The sequence below is a fragment of the Bos indicus x Bos taurus genome, chromosome 16, assembly GCF_003369695.1.
Source record: "Bos indicus x Bos taurus breed Angus x Brahman F1 hybrid chromosome 16, Bos_hybrid_MaternalHap_v2.0, whole genome shotgun sequence".
Classification (NCBI taxonomy): Eukaryota; Metazoa; Chordata; class Mammalia; order Artiodactyla; family Bovidae; genus Bos; species Bos indicus x Bos taurus.
The window spans coordinates 12904670-12918679 of NC_040091.1; the positions used below are offsets into that span (position 1 = coordinate 12904670).

Genomic DNA, 14010 nt, shown 5'->3' on the forward strand with positions numbered 1-14010 from the left:
GTGTCTGACTCTCTGCGACCCTAAGGACTGTAGCCCAAGAGGTTCCTCAGACCATGGGATTTCTCAGGCAAGAATTTTGGAATGGGTTGCCATTTCCTTCTCCAGGGAATTTTCCTGACCCAGAGATCGAACTCCTGTCTTCTGTTTGGCAGCAAATCCTTTACCACTGAGCCACCTGGGAAGCCCCATGCATGGGATAACTTTCCTCAAAATCCATGATATGTAAGGTGAATTCCCCAAAAGCATCTACTTCTGCTTCATTGACTATGCTGGAGCCTTTGACTGTCTGGATTACAACAAACTGTGGGAAATTCCTAAAGAAATGGGAATACCAGACAACCTTATCAGCCTCCTGAGAAACCTGTGTGCAGATCAAGAAGCAACAGAACTAGACCTGGAGGAACGTACTGATTCAAAATTGGAAAAGGAGTATGTCAGGGCTGTATGTTGTCACCCTGCTTATTTAACTTATATGAAATGTGAAATGCCAGGCTGGATGAATCACAAGCTGGAATCAAGACTAAAAGTGAAAGTCGCTCAGTCATGTCCAATTCTTTGCAACCCCATGGACTGTATAGTCCATGGAATTCTCCAGGCCAGAATAATGGAGTGGGTAACCTTTCCCTTCTCCATGGGATCTTCCCAACCCAAGGATCGAACCCAGGTCTCCCACATTCCAGGTGGATTCTTTACCAGCTGAACCACAAGGGAAACCTGGAATCAAGATTGCCAGGAGAAACATCAATAACCTCAGGTATGCAGATGTTACCACTCTAATGACAGACAGTGAAGAGGAATTAAAGAGACTCTTGATGAGGATGAAAGAAGAGAGTGAAAATGCTGGGTTAAAACTCAACATTCAAAAAAAATAAGATCATGGCATCTGGTCCCATCACTTCATGATAAAGAGAAGGAGAAAAAGTGGAATCAGTGGCAGATTTTATTTTCTTGGGCTCCAAAACCAGTGCAAATGGTGGCTGCAGCCATTACATTAAAAGATGCTTGCTCCTTGGAAGGAAAGCTATGACAAATCTAGACAACGTATTTAAAAGCAGAGACAGAACATTGCCAACAGATGTCAATATAGTCAAAACTATAGTTTTCCCAGTAGTCATGTATGGATGTGAGAATCGAACCATAAAGAAGGCTGAGCACCAAACAACTGATGTTTTGGAACTGTGGTGTTGGAGAAGACTCTGGAGAGTCCCTTGGACAGCAAGGAGATCAGACCAGTCAATCCTAAAGGAAATCAACCCTGGGACTGATGCTGAAGCTGAAGCTCCAATACTTTGGCCACCTGATGTGAAGAGCCGACTTATTGGAAAAGCCCCTGATGCTGGGAAAGGTTGAGGGCAGGAGGAGAAGGGGATGACAGAAGATCAAATGATTGGATGGCGTCACTGACTCAATGGACATGAATTTGAGCAGACTCTGGGAGATTGTGAATAACAGGGAAGCCAGGCGTGCTGCAGTCCATGGGGGTCCTAAAGAGCAGGACACAGCAACAGAATAACAACAGCAACATTTCTATTTTAACGTGGCCTGGTTGGGTTTTGCTTTGGGGGAAAATTTGCCAAAATATGCTTCTGATATTTTGTCACAATGTGCCTTTTTAATAAGAAAATAACACAGCCTCATATAACTTTGGCAGGTATAGCTAACCTCTGGACTCTCTTGCTTTATAAGATTGCTTCACAACTGTGCAGACTCGCAGTGTGTCAAACAATTTGCATTTAAACGTGATAATCAGGAAAAAGAGGTTTTTTAAAACATAAAGCTCAGATTAAGAATATATTGTATATGCAAATATGCTGATTTAGATGCAGAGGATGAATTCTAACAGTGGGCAAATCTAGAAATTAAGGCTAACACTTTTCCTGAGTGCCCAGTAATGTCGAATTACAATTGAACACCTATAGAAATAAATGTGACATCCAAATGGTTACCAAATGAATATATTACGCTCTGTGATGTTTCACTGAATCCTAAATGAGAACAGAATGATGACATACCAAGAGGTGCTGAAGTACTTCAGACACACTCAGTCAAATGCGTGTGGTTAAATAAAAATCCGTGGAATGTTCCTTATATAAAATGAGTTTTTCCTGTTCAGAGGCAAAGTAGAGCAATTTATTTTTTCTTTTACAGACTCATCACAAGTATGAGTTCACTTTAATGAACTTGCTTCGGCTTTTAAAGAAACTCTTGCAGTTTGAAAGTTACATTGCCCTGTTTTTGAACTCTAATGTGATGTTACAATCTTGCCTTTATTGTGTCCTGTGGCACTTCAGTTCAGTCTCTCAGTTGGACTCCTGTCCACCCCACGGACTGCAGCACCCTGTGATGCTTACCCTGTGACCCTGTGACACTTACATTTTCTGTGTTTATTCAGTGAAGCAGTTGTGAGTTGGTTAAGTGGACTAATTGAAAAGCAGAGACATTACTTTGCCAACAAAGGTCCATCTAGTCAAGGCTATGGTTTTTCCTGTGGTCTTGTATGGATGTGAGAGTTGGACTATGAAGAAGGCTGAGCGCCAAAGAATTGATGCTTTTGAACTGTGGTGTTGGAGAAGACTCTTGAGAGTCCCTTGGACTGCAAGGAGATCCAACCTGTCCATTTTGAAGGAGATCAGCCCTGGGATTTCTTTGGAAGGAATGATGCTAAAGCTGAAACTCCAGTACTTTGGCCACCTCATGCAAAGAGTTGACTCATTGGAAAAGACTCTGATGCTGGGAGGGATTGGGGGCAGGAGGAGAAGGGGACGACAGAGGATGAGATGGCTGGATGACATTACTGACTCGATGGACGTGAGTCTGAGTGAACTCCCGGAGTTGGTGATGGACAGGGAGGCCTGGTGTACTGCGATTCATGGGGTCGCAAAGAGTCGGACACGACTGAGCGACTGAACTGAAATGAACTGAACTGAACTAAGTGGACTAATGGGCAGAATATGTTAATGCAACTGAAAGGCTTTCCAATAAACTAGGGAGTTGGGATGTTTTAATTGTCCTAGTTAATATGCACTTTTTACTATATATATAAGAAATCTTAAATGTGCTACCTTTAGGTGATGCTAAAAATGCACCTATATTCCAAGTGCCTACTCCCTTTGATAGCTGTAGATTAATGATTGTTGTTGTTCAGTTGCTAAGTCATGTCTGACTCTTTGAAACCCTTTGGACTGCAGCACACCAGGCTCCTCTGTCCTCCATGATCCCCCGGCGTTGGCTCAAATTTATGTCCATGGAGTCAGTGATGCTATCTCACTACCTCATCTCAGTCACATATTGGACACCTTCTGACCTGGGGGGTTCATCTTCCAGTGTCATAGTTTTTTGCCTTTTCATATTGTTCATGGGGTTCTTGCAGCAAGAATACTGGAGTGGGTTCCCAGTTTCCTCCTCCAGTGGGCCACAATTTGTCAGAACTTCACTATGACCCATCCATCTTGGGTGGCCCTGCCCAGCATGGTTCACAGCTTCTTTGAGTTAATGCAAATTCCTCTGTCAGGACAAGGCTGTGATCCATGAGGGATTAATGGTTAGGGAGTGAATTTCAAAGTAAGCTGGTCAACAATGGCCCCTCTGAGGACGGCTCTCTGGGGTGGGATCTACTCCAACAACTGGAGGCGCAGACAACACCCATTGAGTTTCAGGTCCACGTGTGATGAGGACATCCTGGGACAGAGTTGGGTCAGAGAGGAGGGCAGAGGGGAGCCCGGGTGGGAGCTCCTCTCCAGGGGCTGTGGACAGAGGGAGCAGAGAGAACTAAGGAAGCAGGAAACACCACCGCAGCCCAGCTCACGTCTCCTCTGCCGTTCACCATGGAATCCAGCCTAGGAAAGTCATAAAATGTTGCAAACCCCAAGTCTGCCAGTGACTTGCTATGAGGCGTTGGTGAGCCCTCTCTGTTTCCGTTTTCACACTAAAATGGGAGTAGGTGTAGATTGCTGGGTCATTGCAGGTTTGGCAGACTCACTTGTATTATACAGCACGAAGTTCACCTGACCAATTAATAGCCGTGGTTACCATTATTTCTCTGGATCTGCCAAGGACCCAGCACTGCAGGAGCTGGCTGTCCAGACCTGGTCCACAGTAACCCTTGCACCAAGACCCCTTCCATCCCTGAGGCCCTTCCATGCCCCTGCCCCCCTCACCCCGATCTTCTTCTACCCCCTGCTTCATCCCTGGCACATTAGCCCACAGGTGTGTTCATTCCTCCTACAGTCAAATCCTTTGCCTTAGGGGTTTTCATCCCTGATGCTCTCTTGATCTTCAAATAAATGGGTGCCCGTTTCTTGTGGTCTTAGCTTAAATATCTCCACCTCTGTTAGGTCTTCTCTGAGCATCAAATCTGCTAATAAAATTATTTTTAAAAATCTGAAAATAAAAATAAAAAATTTATTATATAAAAATTATATAAATTTTTTCAAACCATCCTACTTAACTTTCCCCTAGCCAGTATTACTGTCCCATATTTTCTTGTATTTATCGATGGACTGTTTTTGCCCCACTAGAATGCAAACTACTTGTGAGCAGAGTTTGGTTAATCTGTTCTGTATCTCCTCTACCTACTCTGGTGCTTAAATAAATAAAGGTGCTCAGTAAATATTCATTGGATGAATAAATGTGTAGCGCAAGGAAATGGCAAGCCACTCCAGTGTTCTTGCCTGGAGAATCCCAGGGACGGGAAGCTTGGTGGGCTGCCGTCTATGGGTCGCACAGAGTCGGACACGACTGAAGAGACTTAGCAGCAGCAGCAGCAAGATGGCTTGGGGGTTGCGTTTGCAATTTCTAAGTGTGGGGAAGCCCCTCCTGGGTGCAGGCTGTAATCTCTCAGTGTGCAGTTGGGGGGCGGGCGGTTCTTATTTCCTCAGGGTATTCTGAGGTCTTTTTCCCTCAGATGTGGGCTGACGACTGCTCACTGCTTCTCCTTTTCTTCCTCTTCCTGTCCCTCCTCCTCCTCCTCCACTTCGTTCTCCTTCTTTGTCTTCTGTTCCTTCTTTTGCTCCTCCTCGTCCTTCTAGCTCAGTTTGCCTTAGCCTGTCCAGAGACCCAATTTAAGTTTTGCCCACTCAGGAGCAGTCAGTGTGGAATGAAAGCAGCTTGAGGTTACAGTCAATAAGGAGCAAATTAAGAACATATACTTGTGAATTCAGGTTTCCCTATAGGGCTCTTAACCAAAGTGTGGAGCTATAAATTGCCTCATGTCCACTGAGAAGACAGTAAGTGAAAGTGAAGTGAAGTCGCTCAATTGTGTCCGACTCTTTGAGACCCGTGGACTGTAGCCCACCAAGCTCCTCCATCCATGGGATTCTCCAGGCAAGAATACTGGAGTGGGTTGCCATTTCCTTCTCCAGTACAGCTGGATAAAAAGAGAATAATAGTGTGATGACCTCTTTCTTTTCCAAAAGACACATGGAAGCTGCCCAGAGAAGCTATAGGCCCTTCACGGGGCCCAAGACACACTTGCTGATATTTGCTGGAAGTCCAGTGGAAATCTGCTGGGGTCCTGAAATGGAGCAAGGCTTGAGGAGAGCTGTTTACCTGGAGTGAGTGTCTTTCTTTATTCTCTAAAGTTTCAACTCTTTGACTTCCAAGAACATCTGATTGAAATAATCATATCTTATTAATTCTGTATATTGCTGCTGTTCAGTCGATAAGTCGTGTCCTACTCTTGGCAACCCCATGGACTACAGCACGCCAGGCTTCCCTGTCCTTTACTATCTCCCAGAGTTTGCTCAAACTCACGTCCATCGAGTCGGTGATGCCATCCAACCATCTCATGCTCTGTTGTCCCCTTCTCCTCCTGCCTTCAATCTTTCCCAACATCAGGGTCTTTTCCGGTGTGTTGGCTGTTCGCATCAGGTGGCCAAAGTATCACATAATCATATCTTATTAATTCTGAATATAGAAGATAAGAAACATCCAGTATTCACTACCTCCTGGTAGTTTAAATCCCTCTCATGGGGCATTTCTTCTGGGTTTCCTTTGGCCAGTCATCTTGCTTTGCCTGGTTCTGAGTCTGTATTTGGTTTATCTGGGGGTACTCCTGTGTGTGCATGCCTATCTCTTAGGCAAGTGAAGAGGTCTGTGTGTAGCTTGACACCACCTTTCTTCTGACCTCCAATGCACTTTATAGTCAGGAAGGTCTCCTCGATCTCAAGAATGAGAAATATGTCGCTTATCTTTAATCATGGCAGGGCTCAGCTTCTATCGTGCTCCTGCTTTCTTCACATTGGAGTATCGGTCCACAGGGATCCTGTGTGCTAACTCTGAGCCCTTCTAGCTCCTGCCTCAGGGGGACTGTATATTTATTTTTAAAAGTCCCCATATAAGTGGACCAGGGCAGTTCAAACCAATGTTGTTCAAGGGTCAACTGTAATTTTGCCAGCTTTGCAATTTTGTCATTACTAATTGAACCTTAAAATTATTCAAAGTTCTATTATTTTAAACTTTCTCATGAAATGGGTTACCAGTATTAATCTATAGGCATGCATAGACCTGTACTTTAATCTTCAAATGGCACACTTGTACTTTAGTTACAGATGGCCTCAATCCTAGCCAGTTACACTTTCAAAGAGCAGAACGTGTTTCTAAATGCTTAGGGTCAAGTACATGAATGCTTAACAGTATATACTCTCAATGGTTTATGGCAATTATCTGAGCCATCTTTGCAAATATCCAAGTGGTAATAATGCTCATATTTGAGCATTAGCTGGGAATGTTATTGTCTTCACTTACCTGCCAAATGTGCAATAAAAAAGCTTATCCTTTAGATGGCTATTAAATCTTTAATGTTCAATTATTTCCAAGTCTGTGACCACTATTTTATTTCATATGGTTATTTTAATTAAATTATTGAATTACAGTTATGAGGTATTTGTCGCATGGCTAATATTTAGTGAATATCTGACTAGAATGATTTCTGCATTGTTGAATTGATCAATCAGATCTCCTCAGCACAGGAATAATTTTGATATTATAGTCTTCAATAATAGCAGTTACAGTAAAGAACTGGGCCTTGGACTTGATAAGATGTACATACAGGAAGTGCAAAGTTTGGTGGTGGAATGATAGTGCTACGGCAACTGTATGGAATGGATGTGGTTTTTTTGTTTTTGTTTTTGTTTTTGATAAAGAGAAGATTGTTTCACACTTTTAATTTCAATTAACATGAAATTGTAGAATATAAAATTCTATAATTATGGAAATTAGGAAGCAAGTGTATTGACATTTAGTATAGTTCAAAATAATGAGCAGAAACTAAAGAAAATGAGACTCAGAAACTATTACCAGCTTAATGTTTAGAAAGTTTTAGATCTTGGTGGAGATTTAATCTGAGAGCAATCCAATTTCTTGTTATCAAAAATGGTTTTGTTCTTTGTAGTTCCCATTTACAATAAAGTTCATTAAAATGTAAATTTCTTACTATTTTTCAGAAACATGTAAGAATTCAGCAAAGGTTACAGTCAGGGTAAGTGTTGACTGTGGGTGGTAGCACCCCGTATTTCTCTTCTTCCTGGCAATCTGGCATTTGAAGGGACAGCTAGATGGTGTCGAAAGCTGTACTCTTTCATGTGTGTGTGAATCTGGCATTTGAAGGGACAGCTAAATGGTGTTGAAAGCTGTACTCTTTCATGTGTGTGTGTGTGTGTGTTCGTCACTAGGTCATGTCTGACTCTTTGCAACCCCATGGACTGTAGCCTACCAGGCTACTCTGTCTATGCGATTCTTCAGGCAAGTATACTGCAGTGGGTAGCCGTTCCCTTCACCAGGCAATCTCCCCAACCCAGGGATTGAACCTGTGTCTCCTGCATTGTGGGCAGATTCTTTACTGTCTGAACCACCAGGGAAGCCCACTCTTTCATGCATGAGGTCTGAATTAATCACATACGCTGGGTTTCTCAAATTATGGTATGAAAATGCCCCCTTCTATGTCCTCCACACTCCCCCGTCCCAACTCTCCCATTCTGGACATATCCTAGGAAAGACTCTGTCTTCTCATAAGGAGAGTTTACTTTTTAAAAATTTCATTTACGAAGACTCCTAAAAAATAGTGTGAACACATTCTGGATCACCTGAATTTTTGTTCTTTAGTCACTAAGTTGTGTCTGAATCATCTGAATAACTGTGCTATAACTGAGTACAGTTAGGCTATTTCAGGGCTCCTCTCTGCTTTATTATTATCAGAAACACATAAAATTTGCCATCTGAACCATTTTTAAGTGTGCAGATTAATCAAATGTGCATTGTTGTGTTACATACCTCTAGGACTTCTTTATCTTATACAACTGAAACTGTCCATTGACCACTCCCCTCCTCCACCTCCCCCCAGCTCCTGGAAGCCATCATCTACTTTCTGTCTCTGAGCATTTGACCATTTTGGACTTCTCATATCCTCAAGCTTCATCCGTGTTGTAGCATGTCGACTTGCCTTCAAGTTCACGAATTCATCTGCTTGATTGACTCTCCTGTTAAATCTTTTTAGTGAATTTTTCAATCCATTTACTGAATTCTTAAGCTCTGGTATGTCTGTTTAGTTCTTTTTCAGAGCGTCTTATCTCCTAATGTTCTCATTTTTTACATGGATTATTTTCCTGATTTCATTCAGTTGTCTATCTGTGTTGTCGTGAAGTACTTGACTTCCATAAGATGATTACTTTGAATTCTTTGTCAGGTAATTCATAGATCTCCATCTCTTTAGGGTCATTTTCTGGAGAAGTTGTTCCTTCAGTTTGGCCCGAGTTTCCCTGTTTCTTCATATAGCTTATTATTATTATTATTTGTCATGATAGAAAACAACCCAGACACTTTCACCAGTCGTTATATAGCCTGGCCTCATACAGGGGAAGGCCTTCACCAATCAATTTGGGTAGAGACTCTGGGGACCTCTCAAGCCTTAGCAGCAGCAGCGTCTCTGGAATTGTGTGTGCCATTTCCCCAATGAGAGGTATTTGATGGTTTCCTTTTCAGGAGTTTGTGATTTCTTGCTCCCTCTGGTGTTTCTCTGTGGTACTACAGGTGCTGCTCTCCATGGTCCCCAAACATCCAAGATGAGCTGGGTTGCCTTGTTGCTGTTGTCGTTGCTGTGGTTTTTTCTTTTTTATTGGAGTATAGTGGCTTTACAATGTGCTATTTCCTGCTGCACAGCAAAGTGAAACAGCCATACGTATATATACGTCCTCTTTTTTGGATTTCCTTCCCATTTAGGTTACCACAGAGCCTTGAATAGAGAAAACTAGGGGGTGATGGAATCACTCATGACCCATATTGAAATTCAAAAAATACTGTAGCTGCCAAAAGCACTTTCACATTCTAAATATGATTTGACTGCAACAAAATGACATTTCTGTCATGATAATTTAAAAAGTGAATAAATAACAAAAAATGTTAATTTAAATTCTTATTATTTGTATATAATTTTAAATTGCTTGCTTAATGTTATATGAATTATAAGAAATATGTGCCTTTTGTTACTCAACCAGGTAACATCAAAATAAAAATAGTCAATGTGGGCTATCTGCTAGTGTATTTTTCTCTTTAAAAGAGGTTCCTACCCCTTATAAGTTGTGTTATGTGCTGACCAAATTTCCTGGGTTGAAGTCCTAACCCCAAGTACCTCAGAATGTGATCTTTTTTGGAAACAGGATCATTGCAGATATGATTAGTTAAGATAAAATCATAATGGAGTAGGGTGGGTTCCTGATCCAATAGACTTGTGTCTTTATAAAAAAGGGGAAATTTAGATACAGGGCACATATACAGGAGCGCTTCCCAGGTGGCCCTAGTGGTAAAGAACCCACCTGCCAATTCAGGAGATATAAGAGACTTGGGTTCAATCCTTGTGTTGGGAAGATTCTCTGGAGGAAAAAAATGGCAACCCACTCCAGTATTCTTGCCTGGAGAATCCCATGGACAGAGAAGCCTGGTGGGCTACAGTCCTTAGGGTTGCAAAGAGTCGTACACAATTAAAGTGACTTAGCACGCACACTTTCCTGCATTGGAGAAGGAAATGGCAACTCACTCCAGTGTTCTTGCCTGGAGAATCCCAGGGACAGGCGAGCCTGGTGGGCTGCCGTCTATGGGATCGCACAGAGTTGGACACGACTGAAGTGACTTAGCAGTAGCAGCAGCAGCATGCACATATCCAGGAAGAATGCCACAAGAACGTGAAGATGGCCATCTTCGAGCCAGTGATAGATACCTGGAACAGTGTTCCTCTTGGATCTAAAAAGAACTAACACTCTCATGTCTTAATTTCAAAATTCTAGGCTCCAGACCCATAAGACAATCAATTTGTATGATTTAAGCCATCCAATTTGTGATACTTTGTTATAGCAACCCTAGCAAATTAACACATCTGACTGAGGTTCTGAAAAATACTTAGCTTTCTTCTCCTCTGTAAATTTGCTCAATATTCTTGAAGCTTTCTCACATGACTCATTTTGGCAAAAATTATATTTATATATATATATATATATATCTGTTTTTAAATCTCTTTTCCCAATTGTCCCATGAATTTACTTGTAATATTATTTATTCAATTAAACTGGAGCTTACAAGATCTGTTTTAAAATAGTTTCAATGATGTCACTTCCTTTTTTGCTGACCTTTCTTTTTTTACACAGTTTTGGAGAGTCAGAAACCCTAGGACCAATTGACCATCATCGAGAAAACTGCCAAGGTACAGCGTATGTGAGTGTGACATGTAACTAGACTGTGATGGCGCTGTATCAAAAGAACGCACAGTAAACTCCACTGCATTCTTTATAGTCATCATTGGTATAGTATTTAATACTTACATAATTGCCCTGCACTTTTCTGGCCTCTTCCTTTTTTCATTCTTCCTACCTGTCTGGGCATTACTGCTTGTCCTTTTTCTTTATTTCTCTTGATTACATATATCTTAGTTACATATTACATATTCTTGTCCCAATTCACATGCAATATTTTTCTTGAAAGATGATAATTATTTAATTATATTTTAGAGAATTTCTTGCCTACTATTTATGTTCCTAGAGCTAAAGAAAAAGGATTTCAAAAAATCACCTGAGAGAAAAAGAAAATAGTCTCCAGATTCCATCATTTCCCATAAACCCTCTTTGCTTTTTCTCTGACTAATGAATGCAGAGTGGAAATTACTCACACTCCAGCAGCAACTTGGGTGCAGAGATGCTTGCAGAAGGCCTGGAATGTCATTCAGGATTCATTCATTTTCTATGCAGATCATGGCATCTGAGTTAGGACAGGAGTGTCAGAGGGAAAGGGTGTGTTCTAGGCACTGCAGAAACTGCCAAGGTGACTAGGTGGCATAGCAACTCAATTATAAAAATAAATCTGAAAAGAGAGTGTATCAGGCACGAATTTTCTATTTCACTCCTGTCAATGTCAGATGGAGAGTATACATTGAAAATCTTAGTTACCGGGATCCCAGAAAAAGCACTAGAGAAGGAATAGTAGCAGAAAATCCAACCCTACAAAGACGGGAATATAAAATACACTCATCTTCAGGTTATTTGAGATTGCTATAATTGACAACTTTTGAGATATTTTCTGAATTTAGAGGTAGGGAGTAACTTTTCTATAAAATTAAAATATGTGTATATATATATATATGTAGTACATTCTGAATTTATGGAATTGTGTGTTTTGAGTTTTTTAATGAAAATTTTGCACTTACTTTTACCCGTAGGTGTGTTTTTCTCCAGCATTAATCTTATCATAAACCAAATAAGTAGCAAAGACCAGGGAATACTTAACATTCAGGAAAGAAATTTAATTGAAAATCAATCCTAAATAATACAGCCACATTCTAAAGATGGGTCTGCCCTTTTTCGGCTTGAGTGTGTAGGGGTAAAGTGTCATGGAGGTCAGTTTGGGGCTGAAACACTGCTCTGGGAGACATCCCTTCAGCTACAGCTGTGAACTCTGGAGGAGCCAGACTCCACGCCTGGTGCTCAGCAATTAAACTTAATTGGCCACCCCCCTTCCCTGGGGGGGATTGTGGAGACGCTAATTAGCAGAAAGCCTTGATTTTTCCACCAGGTGCTCTTTCACTTCTTCCCATATTTAGATATTTAAAGTGAAATTTTAGAGGTAAAAATTCCCCCCTAATGATATGAATTTGGATGTGGAGAGCCAGGGAGGAAGTTGCTCTCATTCTAAAATACATATGTGGGTCCCACAGGGAGTTCCACCTGAAGATGAGAGGTTATTGTAAATTTAATCTATGAGAAAAGCGTTAGTTGATTTCCTATCCATGAACCCACCCTCCTCTGGTGTAAACCAAGGAAATAGGCAGAGAGGGAAGTTGGGTGATATTTTTAAAGAACTGATTACAGAATTTTAGTCAAACTTTGACATAATTTTTTTTATTTCATGGCATATGAAACATGAAAGTCTTACAAAATCAATGTGCTTATAATCATGTCAATCATATTTGTAGCCACTTTTAGGGTTTATGATGAAATTATTTATTGCTCACAGAAGGCACACAGACACAGTTTCAGTGTGTTTATTTTCTGGGTTTGGATTAGACATTACAAGCATTGAAAATATGTTTACTGTGTATGTCCCACTACTCTGTGAAAGGAAACCTTCTTGCCCTATGCTTATAATTTATATGTGGAAAGGAGATAGATGATATAGAATATTTGGGTGAACATTGCTACATTTATCAGAGCATACATAAACACTTAACCTTTAAAAGTGGAAGTTTTGTTCATTTCCAAGGTATTTCAACACTTCAGACATCTTTCTAGAGGAAAATTTTAATTTTGTTACTTTGTTGTTTAAACTTTCCAGTAGCCTCCTGCCCACTTGAGTTCTCCATCATATCCTTCTATGAACCCCATCATTTCCCTTTAATAGAGTGTCATTGGCCTTGTTTGGTTGTCTCTCCACTGCTAAGCTGTATTTTCCAAAGAGGCAGGTGTTCTGTCCTCCCTGTTTATTTTTGTCTCCCTAGAAACTAGTGCCTTGAATACTTCATAGCAAGTATTCAGTACTCCAAAAATGACTGGAACGGGTGACTATTAATATCTCTAACTTGAGGTACATCAGCAGGCAACAAAGCAAAGCTGAAAGGAGAAGTTCTCTGCTGTGTGGGCCTCTGCAGCCTTGGCTTAATAGGTATTGGCTGGGGAGAGGAGTGGTAGAATTTCTAGGGTGCTGTGTGTCTCCACTGTCAGATTCAGACTCAGAGATGAGGAGACCAGTGAATGTGAACAGAGATAGGATGAGACTGTAAACCACTCACTCAAGGTTGGAGCTGGCCGGGCACTGAGGTTTCCTAACCTCATAGTGCTTTCACTCTCTTTCCTTCCCCAACACCTTTAATATCTTATCACCCTATCTGCTAGGGTTTTAGGATTGGTTTGCTGCTGCTGTGGCTGCTAAGTCGCGTCAGTCATGTCCGACTCTGTGCGACCCCATAGATGGCAGCCCACAAGGCTTCCCCGTCCCTGGGATTCTCCAGGCAAGAACATTGGAGTGGGTTGCCATTTCCTTCTCCAATGCATGAAAGTGAAAAGTGAAAGTGAAGACGCTCAGTCGTATCTGACTCTTAGCGACCCCATGGACTGCAGCCTACCAGGCTCCTCCGTCCATGGGATTTTCTAGGCAAGAGTACTGGAGTGGGTTGCCATTGCCTTCTCCATTAGGATTGGTTTAAGCCTAACTTATTCCTTCAATTTTTTTCTTTTGAATCTACTCATGTTCCAAACACACACACACACGCGCGCACGCACACACACACATCTTTCTCATTTTCTTAAACTTTCTGCTCTATCCCAGCTGACTTATACAAGGCCTTCTATCATGCATTCCTGTAACAATTTCTCTATTGTGTGATCAGTGAAAGTAACATGTTATTTAACCCATCAAGAGAGGTCCCTACTCACTTTTCTATGAACCACAGTTATGAAGCAACCCAACAGTTAATTATTTGCTGGATTAATTAATCATTGAAAGGATTATATAGATAACTGGGAAAATGGGTGGGTGGAT

The 14010-nt window shown here is 41.4% G+C and overlaps 1 long non-coding RNA gene across 1 annotated transcript in view; it reads left to right on the forward strand.

Annotated features, from left to right (window-relative positions):
• The window catches only part of LOC113906390, a 32515-nt gene extending 21810 nt beyond the window's left edge, over positions 1 to 10705 (forward strand). The window contains exons 3-5 of the long non-coding RNA XR_003514869.1: positions 5415 to 5552; positions 7443 to 7477; positions 10632 to 10705. This is a non-coding gene — a long non-coding RNA (uncharacterized LOC113906390). The remainder of the gene's footprint in view (positions 1 to 5414; positions 5553 to 7442; positions 7478 to 10631) is intronic.
• Positions 10706 to 14010: the final 3305 nt, after the last annotated feature.